The 17,030-nt window shown below is 35.6% G+C and overlaps 1 long non-coding RNA gene across 3 annotated transcripts; it reads right to left on the bottom strand.

Moving 5' to 3' along the window:
- Positions 1-2,949: 2,949 nt before the first annotated feature.
- Positions 2,950-5,286, bottom strand: LOC141675184 (uncharacterized). Of its 3 annotated transcripts, none has more exons than XR_012555932.1 (5): positions 5,034-5,286; positions 4,895-4,943; positions 4,391-4,476; positions 3,773-4,288; positions 2,950-3,508 (listed from the first exon to the last, which is right to left on the bottom strand). It is a non-coding gene; the product is annotated as an uncharacterized LOC141675184 (long non-coding RNA). The 3 variants fall into 3 exon arrangements; XR_012555931.1 differs by having other exon boundaries at positions 5,060-5,286; XR_012555933.1 differs by having other exon boundaries at positions 3,773-3,860; positions 5,060-5,286.
- Between the last annotated feature and the right edge of the window lie 11,744 nt (positions 5,287-17,030).

The raw sequence follows: 17,030 nt of genomic DNA, 5'->3' as shown, positions 1-17,030 counted from the left end.
TGATAACAAGTCCGCTATAGCACTCACGGAAAATCCGGTGTTTCATGGGAAGAGCAAGCATATTAGAATCAAATATCATTTTATTCGAGACTTGGTGAAGAAAGGAGAAGTCGTGGTCGAACATTGCAAGACACAAGACCAAATTGGTGATATTTTCACTAAACCTTTGAGGCCCGACATTTTCAAGAAGTTGAAGAAGAAACTTGGCATGTGCAAAGTTTAGCTTAAGGGGGGCTGTTAAAATAATATAAGCTAAACTTATTTTATAATATTAATTATCTAGAATGTTCTTGAAATATCTACTTTAGTCTTTTGAGTTCAAGTCCTTTGAGCTCTTGTCTTTTGAGTTCATGTCTCTTTGCTTTTCATGTTCCTAGAGAGTTACTAAATTTATTAAGGTGCATGTACTAGAAACTTTCTAGGAGGTTCCATGTAGTCCTATAAATAGGACAATCTTCCAAGCTTTGTTATCATAAAAAAGTTTATCAAATCATTTGAGTGAAATACTTTTGTGAGTTTATTATATTTCTTTTGTGTGAGTAAGTTGTGTGGATTATTGAGAACAAGTTTCTTCTCTTTAATCTCCAACATTGTTATACACTTAAATTCCTACAGAGCCTTGGTTCGATGCTGATTTTTCAATGCCTATGGGTGAATTTAATCAGATACTACTTGTTGCAGAAGGAGTTCCCGACATTGATGACGAGTCTTGGATTGATGATATTGATTTTACAATGCCTATGGGTGAACTTGATGAGATACTACCTGTTGTAGAAGGAGTTTCCTACATTGATCATGAGCCTTGGATTGATACTTATTCTTCGATGCCTGGGGGTGAAGTTAATCAGATACTACTACTTGTACAAGGAGTTCCCGACATTGATCAGGTCCCTTGGATTGATACTAATTTTTCAATGCCTATGGGAGAATTTAATCAGATACTACCTGTTGATCAGCAAGGAGTACTTCCCAACATTGATCACGAGCCTGGGATTGTCGATGACAACAATTATTCGCAAGCAGAAAATCCTCAACATGTTATCAATCAGAATGATCCTAATATTCCAATGCTTCCTGCTGAGACTGATCAACCAATCCCGGTTGCAGAAGGAGTTAACCACAATGTTCCTGCAGCACCGGATTATCAACCTGAGACTGTAATCGGGAACAATCAATCATCAGCGACTATTCCATTGATGGACAAAGGTGAGCTCGAGTCCCTAGTATCGCTTTTTGCTTCATTACCAGGGGAAGATTTCGATGACTACATGCAGAAAAACTCGATAAAGTGAATTAGACAAACAAGAAAGTAAGACAAGGGAACCAAGTACACAAAACAATGTTTGTTTAGGGCTCTGTTAGGTAGTGCAATATCTTTTTTTGAAATACGTTTAGGTTTTCTATTTAAACATTGTTGTAATTGGTGGTGTTATTTAAACTTTCATTTAGCTTTTTACAGTTTCATATTTCTACCTGTTTAGATAATATTCATCTTAAATTTCATGTAATCTCTTGATTTAGTATATCTACTACTCTGCTTTCATTTAATAACTCTCAAACCCAATTTTCTTTTTCACTATGAGGCGAATATTTTATTTGCAGAAGGTGATAAAGTCTGGACCTTATGTACAATGATTCTGGTTGAGGTTTTCATCGATGGCGGTTGTGACAATCAAGATGTTTTCTGCAACTTCTCTTCACATCATCAAACTCCCAAGAGAATGGAATCTGCAGCAGTTGATAAAGTAAAACTCGGTTATTAGTAACCGAACACTAATAAATGAACCGAACACTAACAGAAAATAAATGAGCGAATGAAGAAAGTAAGACCTGATTAGAGTATAGAAGGGATGTATATTTAGGCATTTTTGATTTGTTTTACTGGTTTTTGTAGTTAAAAGTTGGGAGCAGTCTTGTTCTTTGGAATATCCATCTCGTGTTAGTATTTTCATAATTATTGGCATTACTTCTATTCCAGAGAAAAGTTTAAGATTATAGCAAGATAACGTACAACCTATATATCCTCTCTAGCATTCATCCACATGTTATTATAATTAGTAGAGAACTAATTGAAACAATCCACGTGTTTTGAACAAAATAGAATGAAAAATATCATAAAAGAACTGACACCGGAGCAGAGATATGGCTTGATTCAGACTCAGAAAGCCTCACCTGCTGCATTGCTGGCAGTACCTTTGCTCTCTGCCTTTACTTATCAGAACAGGGATCTTTGAGTGACCCTCGCAAACCCTGTGGCGCCTATGGTACTCCCTGCACTTATTGAGGTCTGCCAAACACCCATCCACTAAACACAAGGCCTTTTTTGCGTAACTGAAAGCACATACCTTCTCCGATTCTAAAGGTAATGGCAGTGATGGTAACCCCTTTGGCTCCTGCAATCTGTCCATTGCTCCATCTCGCACATCTCCTAATGTACTTGGTCTTTGATCATAGCAAATCATCACCATTCTTTGAGAATCACGCATACGCTACCATTAATTACACACTTTAATTGATTTTCTTTGTTTTGTTTTTTTTTCTTGTTAACTCAACTTTATGAATAAGGAGCGGGGTTATCCCGCGCTCCGCGCAGTTTTAAATTTTTATACAAAAAAATTGTTTATAAACTTTCAAAGTTTTTTAGATGAATGTTAGAAGAAAATTACTATAAATTACAAAATATTGTATTAAAAAATTTAACAATTTTCACTATTACTTTTGTGGGCAGGAGAACAATTTATATTCTTTCACCATAGATTAACCACTTTTACTCTCTTACTCTCTTAGTGTGTATGTAAAAGCTTTTTTTTCTCTCTAAAAGCTTTTTTTCTCAAACAGTTTGCTCTGACTTTTGCAAATTAATAAATGCTTTCTTGTGGTAGATTTAAACTTGTATTATTCTACATCTACGTACATTGCTACACCACACGTGTTTTTACATGAATAGGTTTTAGATAAATTACATGAACAACACAAAAGCGTGGTCATTGTTGTAATTTCTGTATGCATGAATGTGTCAACCCAGTGCGGATGTCAATAAAATAGAATGAGTTTATAGAGTCTGCAAGGCAATCCAAAACTAATGCTATTTCTATACAGCATAACTCTTTGTCTCTCAAAAAAATGAATTCACCTCAGCCGGAAAAAAATCATTTCAAACTAAATAGAATTATAAGCGTTTAGGAACCTATATCTATGGGAAAGTATAAGCTCCATCGTATATATTCCGTTTCTTCTTTCACCTATGATATGATATAATATGAGAGTCCTAACTACTTCTTTTCCGCACAGTCTTTTTCCATTTTAGCTTCAAAGCGGTTGGGTAAAAGAAAAGGCAGAAAAACTTTACATATCAGCACTTGTTATAAATGGGATTTGATCCCCTTCTAACTTTTATTTGACTGAGTTATAGCAAGCAAACAAAATTGAAGGTATAAGTGCTATGTTCAATTGCTGACGCGGTTCTTCGACATCACCATTCCTTAGAAACTGCGGATTTCTGAGAAACCTGAAACAAAATTTATGCTTCTAAGCCTAGAAGCTTGTTCTGGTTGAGTGAATAAATATCACATAATAAACACGGACAAACAAACTGTCTCTAAGGAGTGCTACTCATATTCAATATTTGTAGCCTAAGATAACAAAATTGGTACCTTCAGAAAACCTTTTTAATTCAAGGTCAATCTTAATATTGTATTGTATTATAATTTCCTAGATACATCCTCCTTCTGCATCAGTATTCAAATTAGTGCCATTTTGATAGGAGCTATACCTGGAGCTATATATCCTGCAGTTCCTGTAAATTCTATTTCAGCTGCTTTGGTTCAAACTTGGAGACAAAGATGTTCCTAACCTAAAATCTGCAATACAAGCAACCAGGACGTTCCGTTCACCGTCATTTGAAATTAGCTGTGAGTCACACATGTAATTATAGAATACATAAGCTAAAGCTAATAAAAGAAATCGCGAGACACACATATGATTATAGAATACATAAGCTAAGCTAATAAAAGAAATTATTTGATTTTGTTGTAGAACTTGCAAGCTCTATTTGGCGACAACCGTCATAGTGAAAAATTATAACATACGGATCTATCTTTTATGCTAACTTGAATGGTATAACAACATATATGGATTACAAGCAATCATTTAATTTGAGACAAAAACTGAGGCCAGTGTCAGTTTTAGATAAAAATTCAAATGTGAGACAATCAATGTTAAATTTACAACAATCTAAAACAAAATGAAAAGAACACGGTTCTCCCAAGTCAAGCCCGCATAGCTTATACTGGCACATAAAAAAACATACATGAAAATAATGTTAAGTTGATAATCAAACAAATTTGCTCCTTAAAATTGCAGCAAAAAATGTCATACAAAATATTGATACCTGTGTACAATTAAAACAAAGGGTATTGTAATTCAGCTCTTCCAAAAATCCTGTCATCTTTTTTAACAATACAACACCACCAAATTCTGAGGGGTTTGATAGCAGGACCGGAAAAATACAAAAGGAATAAACTTAATGAGCATGCCCTCGAATTCAATAATATTCCTTGAAACACAATACATTATGAGCAAATTCATTGGACACAAAAGAAATGTTCACAGAGATCCCATATAATTAGCAGATATCTGAAATAGAAAAGAACGAAAAATTTAAGTAAACACGTATCGATTCTCATTGGCGATGTAGTTTTTCTATAGTGATCACAAGGACCACAACCCATTAAATCCCAGTTGTAATCAAACACAATTGAAAATAAAGATAACCTTTGACACAAGAAATCCATTTATGTTATAGAGCTAAATATATACCGTACAAGATTAATATATAAATTTAAAGATCAAATAAACACTCAATGTAAGTATTATGATAGCATGAATATCGCACCTTCCCACTTACTGTACGAGGACTTGCATACCCTCTGCATAAAATCTACCTGAAAAGCGCATTAATAGGATAATAAATAATCAATATTTGATAGCACAACAGATGCATCAAAATGATCACGTATAACACACATTTATACATCTGAAAGAAGGTAAAATTAATTACACATAATCTGCCCGATGAATCAGATGTGTTCTTCAAAGAGCAAGAAGCGGGTGAGAAAATGCAAATAATGTAGGTCATCGGTTTTTTTAGCTGTCCAATTCAATGATTTGAATTGGGGGGAGTCTGCTGAGATGATCTTCTTTATAAAGATATATAGATATAGATTTGGGGTATGATATTATACGCACATTCAAAATACTGCTACAAAGGCCTTTAGTCTTTATAGATCCCAAACTGAAGTGGAGCAATTAAGATTAGAGCCTTTCAATTTTCATGAGACCTTTCAATTTCTGCTCGTAAATTTGATTTTATAAGCACTGAAATAATAGAGACCAAGAGAAAATAAAAAACAGAGAATAAGAGATTTTAGATCTACAACCGGTTTCTCATACTCCACAACCGACCACAAACCCTTTATAGTCAACCACAATTTCATCCTTTTCTGCCAGCGTGAAAAGACGATGCCACCATTGAATTTCTCCGGTAAACCAGTTAATTCAACGACTTGTGAAAAACTACAAGTGGTCCAATCAATGACCCCATCAGTTGCACCAGAACTACCACCACCTACGGGAACCTCAGTTTCGGTAACCATTATGCTAAATAATATATAACTAATTATCTCTTCAAGAATTTTTGAAATATTAACTATTACAGCAACATATAGGCAATTATATAACATATTTAGCAAGCCAAAGCCAAGATAGCAATTAACGAAACAAAACATATAGGTAAACAACATGCATATCAGTAACTGTAAGAACAAAGAAAGAACAGAAAGCGTACAAGTAACCATAGCTTTAACACAATGAAAAGAAACAGGAAAGAAATGATAGCCAACAGGTACAATGCAGTAAGAAAATAATCAGCTGAGTCGCAAGATCTTGGTTGAAGCCCTTACTGCTCTTGAAGAGATAATTGCCCCCACCTGCTGCGTTGGAATGCTTGCAATGCCTCCTCCAGGATAAAACAACTTCGGACTTGATGTTCACAGCAACAATAAATCCAACTTCGACTAGCACCTCAGTAGCCGGAAAAATCAGCAGCTATCAGACAGTGTTTGAGAGAGAAGAGAAGAAGAGAATATAGGTGTGGTGTAAAAAACTCAGCAACTTAGTACTCTATTTATACTAGAGGCTAAATGTAACTGGCCACCCTAAATTAATTTCAGAATTAAACTGCACATTTATTGAATAAATCAAAACTGATGAATTTTGAATTTAAATAAAATGTAACAGCTTTGCATTTACCTCACACATTATATCAGCTTTAATTTTTAATTTGAATATATTATTAGTTACAAGTATGTCCAGGTTCAATGAATCTGACTAATCCCACTTAGCCCCGATGTGACGAAAAAGACTGATTCAACAATATCGATTTGAGAACTCTGTGAAGCTCAAATTGGCTCACAGCTGCTTTACAAGTTGAACAAACAAACTACAGAGAAATTCTTGACAAGTACAACTTTTTCTATTTCTCTTCTAAATATGTTTGCTTAGTTATTTGTTCTACTAGCTACACTTGGTTTATATATCACCAAGTTTACATGGTAATAAGACAGGATAATAAAACAAAACCTATCAAGTCTAACTCCATGCTGCTTCATTACTCTATTCCAGCATCTTTGAAAATCTTCATATCTTGCATAGAAATGGTAATGCTTCTTTGTACTCAATTTCCTGCTAAACAGGCTACCATATTCCTTTTGCAAACACCCAACACATGTGACTATGTTATCACTATCAACAGATATTTGAATTGATCATCCATCGGGTACATGCTTGTTATCCATCGGTGGCTTTTTGATCATCCATCGGGTAGCTTTGTTGATCATCCGTCGGGTAGCTATTTGACACTTGACTCCATTTTATTTATGCAGAATTATAAGACATCTCATATTTACAATTAATCAACCTATTCTGCATATCTACTAGTAGTCTACATGACTCATATGCTCCTACAGAATCTACACAAAGTTGTTTGCAGAAATGTGCTACAATACTATTTTTACATAAGCTACTCACTAAATGGATGTCAAATCATCATCTGTCAGGACTATATTGAATCATCCGTCGGGACTATATTTGATCATCCGTCGAGTGCTACAAAATTCACTAAGTTAAATCTACTAAGGTGTTTTGATTAATTTATCATCAAGTTCACAACATATTCCTAACAAGGCAAGTACTTCTGAACCTTCTTCAAGATATATTGCAAATATTTTTGAACTATCTCATAACATGTCACTATTATTCGAAATAACTCATGTTTTATATTGTAAGCGCTTTAAACTATTTAACCTTGAACCCTGTTTCTTATTGATCTTGAGCCATAAGCCTTATTCTTCATAAACCATTGATTGTTGAATTCTCAGATACGAGCCAGACACATACGATACTACTCCACAAATACATATCTACCACATACTGATTTTTGATATTGAATTGCTCGACATACCAACCCTTATTCCTTGTTTAACAAAAGACCAATCCTTATAACCCTTAAGCCCTTGGTCTTCTACTTTCTTTCCTTGATTGAAAGCCAATCTTTTTTAAATCCTTGTTATACCTTCATGGTATTGTGAATCACCCTATGCTTCAAGATAAATGTTGTTTATGACTCAGCTTATTAAATTACATTGGTTATCATATTAAATTGTTTTATAATTGGATGGTTTATAAATGTAGACCAGATTCGTGGTCGGACCAAATTTGTGGTCATAATAGGCCAATGCGTGCCTTGGATCCAGTATATAGAGCAAAGCTGGGAGCCTTGATCGGGGTTAGTGCGTGACTGATCAGCAGCCTAACCTTGGTTTTTAAAATAAAAAGTGAATATCCAATTCTAATCATTGCTTATTTAGAAACTTGATTCTTCTGAATCATTTTAATTGGTTATTGTTTATCCTCCGTTATTGCTATTTTGACTTGCTGAGCTAGTTAGCTCACTCTTGCAAACCTTTTTATGTTTTCAACAGTTGAAAAGGAAATTGTTGGTAACGAAGATTCCCAGTCCCGTGTGCGAGCTAGGATTCCAGGTTAAGTTGGATCGAGCAAGCAGGAGCTTTATATTGTAGATGAGTTATGCAATATTGTAAGAACGATATCATTATCAATTGTAAGTTGAACTAGTTGGGATTTGGTACGATGTAATAAAAGTTAAGGTTGTAGCTTGTTTTTATACTTTAACCTGTTGTGATCCGTGGTTTTGAAAAGAAGGGTCAATGCCTAGAATATTTTATATACAGGTTTAAATATGGTGTGTGTGTGTGTGTGTTGTGGACCCCAAACTTCTGACCCGGTTTTGGAGGGCGTTACGGTTTTGGTATCAGAGCCACATGTTATAATTCACTGAAACAATCTTAGAATGTCGGGAATGGATAGAGGGTTAGGATTAGGATTAAGAAATAGAAGAAAAATAGGACGTCGAGAGGTTGAGTGCGACTGTATAATAGGTTTTGGTATGATTCGTAATGAGATTCGAGATTCTTATCTGGCGATGTGATTTTCAGATAGCAACGATGGCAGATTCTTTTATTCCGGTATCGTCTGATCATTCGAAGCATTCAATTGGGGGACTATCATCTGATTCACACCCTGCTCGTCCATCGGTGTTAGCCATGTCACATCATGTTACGGACATTGCACATTTTCATGTTATTATTTCATCCCCTGATGCGAGACTATCTATTCAAGAATCCCCCACATGCTAATTCTGGTTCTACCGGATATTCAACTGTTAGTGCATCTTTTCTGACTACTCTACACCTTGTTCTATAACATCCATTTAGAACTAGTCTTATGAAAAAACAACACCTATGAGGATGCATTCGAGAGCTATAATATATGGTGAGTACACGAGGTATTAAGAAATGCGAGAAAGAACCTAGAGTGAGGATACGTGTGTTCCGGAAGATAGCCGCTACCAGGTTATATGGAACTACTAGTAAGTATGCCACCCATAATTATCTTGTAAAGTGAGCTAGATGGATTTTAAGGGAATTTGAGAAGGTTGGATATCGAGAGTCTTCTTGGAATTGATGATGATGTATATGTATATATAGGAAATACGAGAGTGTAAGTAGATATTATTTGAGTAAGTCGCTAATATTTTCCTTTGTATATATATTATTTCTCAAGAAAGGATGCATTCTTCTTCGTCCTCGGCGCCATCCGACACTATTGCATTTTCCGTGTACGCTGACTTGAGGCTTCAGTTTGATAGGCTCCAAAGGAAGTACAATTGACTTATAGAGCGTCTGGATGTAGCTTTTCAGGATGATACTTGACTTAAGGAGGAACCTAAGGCATAGTTGATTTCGAGATTTGATTTCTTGACGCAGTTCTTTAACACTAAGCTCAGGGAGATGCCAGCACACCGTGACCATAACAGCCCGTACACCATCCAGATGGTAGCAGATGAACTTTAGGGCATTGTGAAGGTACTTCAGGGAGAGCAGTGGGAAGAGATCTTGATAGCTCGAGATGACAACGAGGAGACCTAGGAAGATGACCGATAGGACGAATTAGGAGCCAGACTTCCTATTTCCTTTTCAGTTGGAAATCCTTTATGTTGATTGTATTTCTTGAACTATGTAGTCTCCTTATTTCCTTTCAGAAATATGATGTTGTTGACCTTTAAAATTCGAACCTTATTTTGGTTATGTTGTCAGATAAGCTTGTTTTAATGATTAATGCACTATCATTTCGTTTCAATTTCGCTTTCATTTCTAAAATTGTATATCACCTTTATTGCTAATAATTGAAATCTGAATGCATGTGACCCCTTAATTTTGTAAGACCTTGACTTCAAAATGATAACCATATTCGTAACTATTTTGTTAAACCTGTTATTTCAAACTCATGCTGTGATTATCGCAATTGTTCCAAGCTTATTTATGCACTTTTGTTGTCCCAATCTTACCTATCTTTTTCTGCTTTCCTTCTTATAATCATGTATAACTTTGTTAAAAATTTGAAATCGTATAATCATATTAACCCTGTGATAACCTAGCTTTGAAATATCTGTTATAATCACACCTTTTTGGTACCAATTTTACTTTCAGAAATATGCCTCCTAAAAAGACCAAGCAAACCAGTACTGCTTCTGCAACCAACCTCAATATCCTTCAAATATTTGAAACACTTCAACAACAAACTAATACAATTGCTCAACAACAACAAACTCTTCAACAACAATTCCAACAACAACAATTTTGAAACCAAGAGAATCATGATCAACACCAACATCAACCAGATCCACCAGAGCCACCTCAATATATTGTGACTTTCAAAACCTTTCAGAGTGTGAACCCACCTTCATTTCATGACACCACTGATCCATTTCTAGCCAACACTTGGATAAGAGAAATGGAGAGATCTTTTGAATACGTTCAACTAGTAGAAGAACAGAAGACCATATATGCAACATATTTATTAAAAGGGGAAGCAATTTATTCGTGGGATTCAGTCAAAACATTGGAAAAAGTTCAACCAGTTACTTGGACTAGGATTTAGGAGTTATTATTGGAAAAATATTACCCCCAATATATGCAGAAGCAGATGGAGATGAAATTCTTGGAATTGAAACAAGTAAGTATGGCAGTCTTGGAATTTGAGAAGAAGTTTACAAAATTGTCAAGATTTATGACGAAGTACGTGGATACTGATGAAGAGAAGGCTCAGAGATTTCAACAAGGGCTCAAATATTGGATTCAAGATAGAGTGTCGATGTTTGAGATTGGTACCTATGCCGGGATAGTTCAGAAGGCGACATTGATTAAAAGTAATTGAGCACAATCCAAAAAGGAAAGAGATAATAAGAAGAGGAAAGTGTTTCATCAGAGGGAGAGGTCAGAATCAGGATATCAGCAAGACAGAAAGTGTTTCATCAGAGGGAGAGGTCAGAATCAGGATATCAGCAAGACAGAAATGTGAAGAAAATTGGATTCCAAAAAGGATGGAATGCACAGAAGAAAGGGGAAGTGAGCAAGAGACAAGACAATAAAGGAAATCATCAACAGAATCAGGATCAAGTGAATGATGACAAATAAACAAGGGTCGAATGTAGGCATTATGGGAAGAAACATTCGGGAATTTACAACAAGCTCAACATGACATGTTATCGATGTAATCAGAAAGGAAATTTGGCCAATGAGTATAAGGTGCAGAAACCTGGAGTAACATGCTACAAGTGCGGAAAAGTTGGACATATCGGCAAGGAGTGCAGGTCAACTGGATTAATAAAAAACATGATGAATATAGCAAGCAGTAGAACCGCGGTACCACCAGAAGTGTTGGCATGACCTCCACCACCTACCGTAACTCCACAAGCGTCACCACGAACTTTTAATCTGAAAATGAAGGATGATGTTTAGAATTCAGAAGTGATAGCAGGTAAGCTTTCCATAAATAATGTTGAAGCTAAAGTATTGATTGATTCAGGAGCTATAAGGTCTTTTATATCAGAAACTCTTGCTAATAGACCAAACTATGATAAGAAGAATATGAGCGATGTGATGAACATAGTAATTGTCAATCAAGAAAAGATACTTGTGAGTCAATTTTGCCCTCAATATGAGATTGACATCTCCGGGCATAAGTTTTCAGTCAACTTGATACTTTTTAAGTTAGGGGAGATTGATATAATATTAGGAATGGATTGGTTAGGATAGAATAATGCTCAGATAGATTGTAAATCTAAGAAGGTCTATTTAAGAGCAAAGAATGGGAATAAAGTGATATTTAAGGGTCAGAAGCAAGAGTGACTATTTCTCACCACTATGCAAGCCAGTAAGCTACTTAGGAAAGGATGTGAAGCATACTTAGCCTATGTAGTAGATTCAGAGAAAGAAATTCCTATCATAGAATAGATTCCAGTAGTGAAAGAGTCCCTAGATGTGTTTCCAGAGGAATTACCAGGACTACCGCCAGATCGACAGATTGAGTTTGAGATTAATCTTGCTCCAGGCACTGAACCCGTTTCGAAGGCACCTTATAGAATGGCACCAGCATAGATGAAAGAGTTAGCAAGTCAAATACAAGAACTTTTGGATAAAGGAGTCATAAGGCCAAGTATGTCACCATGGGGAGCTCCATTTCTTTTCATAAAGAAGAAAGATGGAAGCATAAGACTCTGTATAGATTATTGGGAGCTAAACAAGATGATGATTAAGAATCGATACCCGTTACCGAGAATTGATGATTTATTTGACCAACTGAAAGGAGCTAAGTTTTTTTCGAAGATTGACTTAAGGTTGGGATACCACAAGTTGAAGATCAAACTAGAAGACATCTCAAAAACAACATTTAGGACAAGATATGGACATTATGAGTTTTTAGTATTGCCGTTCGGATTAACAAATGCCCCTGCAGCTTTTATGGACATAATGAATCAAGTTTTCAAGAAATACTTGGACCAGTTTTTTATAGTATTTATTGATGATATTCTTATATATTCGAAGATGGAAGAAGAACACGAGCAACACTTGTTGATAGTTTTAGAGATTCTTAAACAAGAGAGGTTGTCTACAAAATTTTCAAAGTGCAAGTTTTGGTTAAAAGAAGTTCAATTTTTAGGGCATATAATTGGAAGCGAAGGAATTAGAGTGGACCCTGCAAAGATCGAAGCGATTATGAGTTGGGAGAGACCAAAGACTCCTACGGAAGTAAGAAGCTTTTTAGGGTTGGTCGGGTACTATAGAAGGTTTGTAAAGGATTTCTAAATGATCGCCACGCCACTGACCAAGTTGACAAGAAAGAATCACAAGTTTGAATGGTCTGCGGAATGTGAAGAAAGTTTTCAATAGTTCAAATAGAAATTGGTTATCGCGTCAGTATTGGTATTACCATACGAAAAAGGATATTTTATGATATATAGTGATGCTTCGCATAAAGGATTAGGCTGTGTGCTAATGCAACACAATAAGGTGATTGCATATGCATCATGACATCTTAAACCTCATGAATTGAAATATCCAACCCACGATCTGGAATCGGCAGCCATAGTGTTCGCACTAAAGATATGGTGACATTACCTGTACGGAGAGAAGTATGAAATCTACACGGATCATAAAAGCCTGAAGTATAAATTTACCCAGAAGGAACTCAATATGAGACAACGGAGATGGTTGGAGCTAATCAAGGATTATAACTGTTCGATACATTACCATCCAGGAAAGGCGAATGTAGTAGCCGATGCCTTGAGTAGGAAGGAAAGGTTGAATATGATAACCATGCCAAGGGAATTATCTGAAGAGATTGAAAGATTTGAGTTAGAACTTTATGTATGAGGGACATTGAAAGAGAATTGCTATGCCATGACTTTTCAGCCAGAGCTATTATAGAAGATAAAGAAATTTTAAGAAGAAGTGATGAGTCGAGAGAATAATCAACTAATGGGAGAAGAAATATGTACAAAAAAGGATGAGCAAGGAATATTAAGATTTTCATCAAGGATTTGGATCCCTCAAATGACGGAATTGAAGAACGAGATACTACATGAAGCACACAACTTGAAATTTTTGATTCATCTGGGGAGCACCAACATGTACTAGGATTTGAAAAAGAAATTTTGGTAGCCAATTATGAAAAGAGAAATTGCAGAATGGATCTCCAAGTGTTATACCTGTCAAAGATTAAAAGCAGAACATCAAAGACCAGGTGGGTTGATTTAGCCATTGAAGATTCCAGAGTGGAAATGGGAAAATATCGCCATGGATTTCATAGTAGGATTGCCTCGAACGAAATCAGGACACAACGCTATATGGGTTGTAGTTGATCGCCTTACAAAATCGGCTCATTTTTTACCAATCAACGTGAAGACTTCATTGGATAGGCTGGTTCATATGTACGTGCGCGAAATTGTATTACGACACGGCGTACCGGTATCGATAGTTTCAGATCGAGATCCATGATTCAATTCAAGATTTTGGAGATAGTTTCACGAAAGTTTGGGCACAAAGCTAAATATGAGCACCGCATATCATCCACAAATGGACGGTCAAAGTGAGCGAACTATACAAACAATTAAAGACATGTTGCGTAGCTATATAATTGATTTTACAGGAAGTTGGGATGATCACTTACCACTTGTAGAATTCTCATAGAACAATAATTACCACTCCGGCATCGGAATGCCTCCATATGAAGCTTTATACGGAAGAAAATGCAGATCACCGACAAATTGGGACGAGGTAGGAGAAGGAAAAGTTCTCAGCCCTGAATTAGTCCAACAAATGAAGGACACAGTCCCCTTAATTCGGAAGAGACTAATTGCCGCTCAAGACAGACAGAGGAAGTATGCAGATCCTGCCCGAAAGGATGTGAGATTCCAAGTAGGAGAAGACGTATTGCTGAAAGTGTCACCATGGAAAGGATTGACCAGATTTGGGAAAAAGGGAAAGTTGGCACCACGTTATATTGGTCCTTTTGAAATTATAATTCAAATAGGAAAATTAGCCTATGAGTTAGCTCTACCGCCTCAATATCAGCATGTTCATAATGTATTACACGTGTCTTTGCTTAAAAAGTATAATCCGGATGTCAATCATGTGATAGAATATGAGCCACTAGAAATCCAGAAAGATTTATCATATGTGGAACAACCTGTCAAAATACTCGACTGGAAAGAGAAGAGCCTTAGAAATAAGTCAATAAAGATAGTTAAAGTGCTTTGGAGGAATCCCAAAGTCGAAGAATCGATATGGGAATTAGAGTCAGAAATGCGAGTCTGGTACCCTCATCTATTTCCTTAGATTCTGAGGACAGAATCCTTTAAGGGAGAGAGGATGTCATAACAGGTATTTTATTTATCCTTTAATTGATATATATATATATTAATTGAGTTAAATAAAAATGTTGTGAATATGTGTTTGTGTGATTAGAATTATGCTAAATAATTGTGTGATATTATTTGGACTTTTAGAAAATAAGAAATGCATTATTTGTTATTTATGTAGGTTATAAAATGTATTTTTATTATCTAAGAAAAGTCATTTATAAAAAAAAATTATTAATAAATTTCAAAGTCATCTTATTAAATTCCTAAAATTCTAAGCTATTTTATATTGTCACTCTTATAATTTATAGATTTATAGTTTTATTTATGAAATATAATCTTTATGTTTAATTAGATTAATAATTATGTGATTACCTAATTGCCCTTGCATGCATTTCTACCTATAATACAAAGTGAGGACATTCATGTCATTATCCACCCCACTAACTCCTTTCTACCTAACCAAATTACCACTATTGCCTTGCATGCATATTGTGCTAGTTTAAGGGATAAGGACAAAGAGGTAATTACCAACCGCACTACCAATTTCACAACAAACAAATAATCCAAAAGTGTGTCATTTTTCCACTTACACATACCACCACTATCCTCCTCTCTCTCATTCCTCTCTCTCGGCTGAAGCACACACAAACACTCCTCTTCTTTTTCATTTCCAAATATCAAGAATTCTAGTGTAACTCCACCTTCTCAATCTTGTTAAACCCCTTCCATACATATTTGTGTAGAGATTTTTATGTTTGTTAAATGGTTTGGTGTTGCATGTAAGAGGTAAGTACAAAACTCAAGTGGAAGACCTCAGTTATTATGAACTTAAGGTCCAAACTAGGAGTTAAATTAGAAAAAAAGGGTTGTGAAGGGAAAGACATGGGAGTTTCACTCACATGCAAGTACCATTCCCTCCCTCTTCCATTCGGCATAGACTCAAAAAGGAGTCGAATGGAGTAGTTGTTTGTATTGTTGAATTGATCTTAGTTTCTATGTGCTTAAATCATGATTTTTGGTGATATTATCTTGGTTTAAACCTTTGAATGTTATAGAATTTTATAAATATGATCATAATAAGGTTACATGTTAATTTTATGGAATAAAATCCAAGTACTAGTAAGATATCCTTCAGTATAAGTCAAGATCATAGTTGCATGCCATAGTTTGTGAGATTTTGAGCCTTGAATTGATTTGCATGTGATGATAATGATTTATTTTGACAATATATAGTATGTAAAGTGGTTTAATGAGTATATTTAATTGGTATTGTGTTTGCATATTGTGATATATATTCGTTTTGTGCATAAGTATTTAAAAATGTGATTTAAGTGTTAGTCTTGTTATTTTGTTTATATAATTCGGCCATGGTGCATTAAGGTATGAATGATCTCCACCACTTGTTAGTTTGTTAGATGAGAGTATTAGGATATTAATTATGATTGGTTGAAGATTGTATTCATGGTTTATAAGTGGGAGTGAAGGTGAAAGGAGTTAGAATAGATTTTCTGCATTTTCCATATTTGAGGTTTGATTTGTGAGTGATAAATGAATGAGTATTTCTTAGGCATTGGGAGGCCCAAGCTACCAGGGGTTAGGAATTGACCTATTGTCGATCCCAGAAGCCTTAAATGTGAGAAATCAATCCATCGAGCTAGGTGTGCAAGTCGAAACATGAATTCTGCCAGAACAGGGACAATTTGAGTTAGGAGCAAGTTTGAGCTTAGAAAATGATGTCATGGGTAGGCTCTCATTAGGACTAGATTAGCACTAATACTAGGGAGTACGTGGGAGGTTTAAAAGCCATAGTTTTGGAGTTTAAAGTTAAAACCAAGGGTATAAAGTGAGAGTAAAATGGGATAGTTTGAGTGTCGCTGGAATAGGGGAGAGTCAACTTTGAGAGAAGGCCTAGGGAGGCCTACGATAGGCCTTGGTGTCATTCCAAGTGCACAAGTTAGATTTAGGTCCTGATATTCCAGTGTAGTAATTTTAATATCAAAATTTGAGTGGGAGAGGGATCAATGGCACTAGAAACCATTTGATGTCACCTAGGTGTTGCACTTAGGAACACTTTGACTTTGCACTTAGTTTTTGAGTCGTTAGAGATAAGGCATGAGTTGACCATTGAGTTCATATGATAGTTAGAGGTCAGTAGGAGGTTAGTCCATGGTTGTGGTCAAGTGAAGTC

Source organism: Apium graveolens, chromosome 7 (assembly GCF_009905375.1).
Source record: "Apium graveolens cultivar Ventura chromosome 7, ASM990537v1, whole genome shotgun sequence".
NCBI lineage: Eukaryota > Viridiplantae > Streptophyta > Magnoliopsida > Apiales > Apiaceae > Apium > Apium graveolens.
The sequence above is the reverse complement of the archived record's forward strand: the minus strand, read 5'-3'. Positions and strand labels throughout refer to the sequence as shown.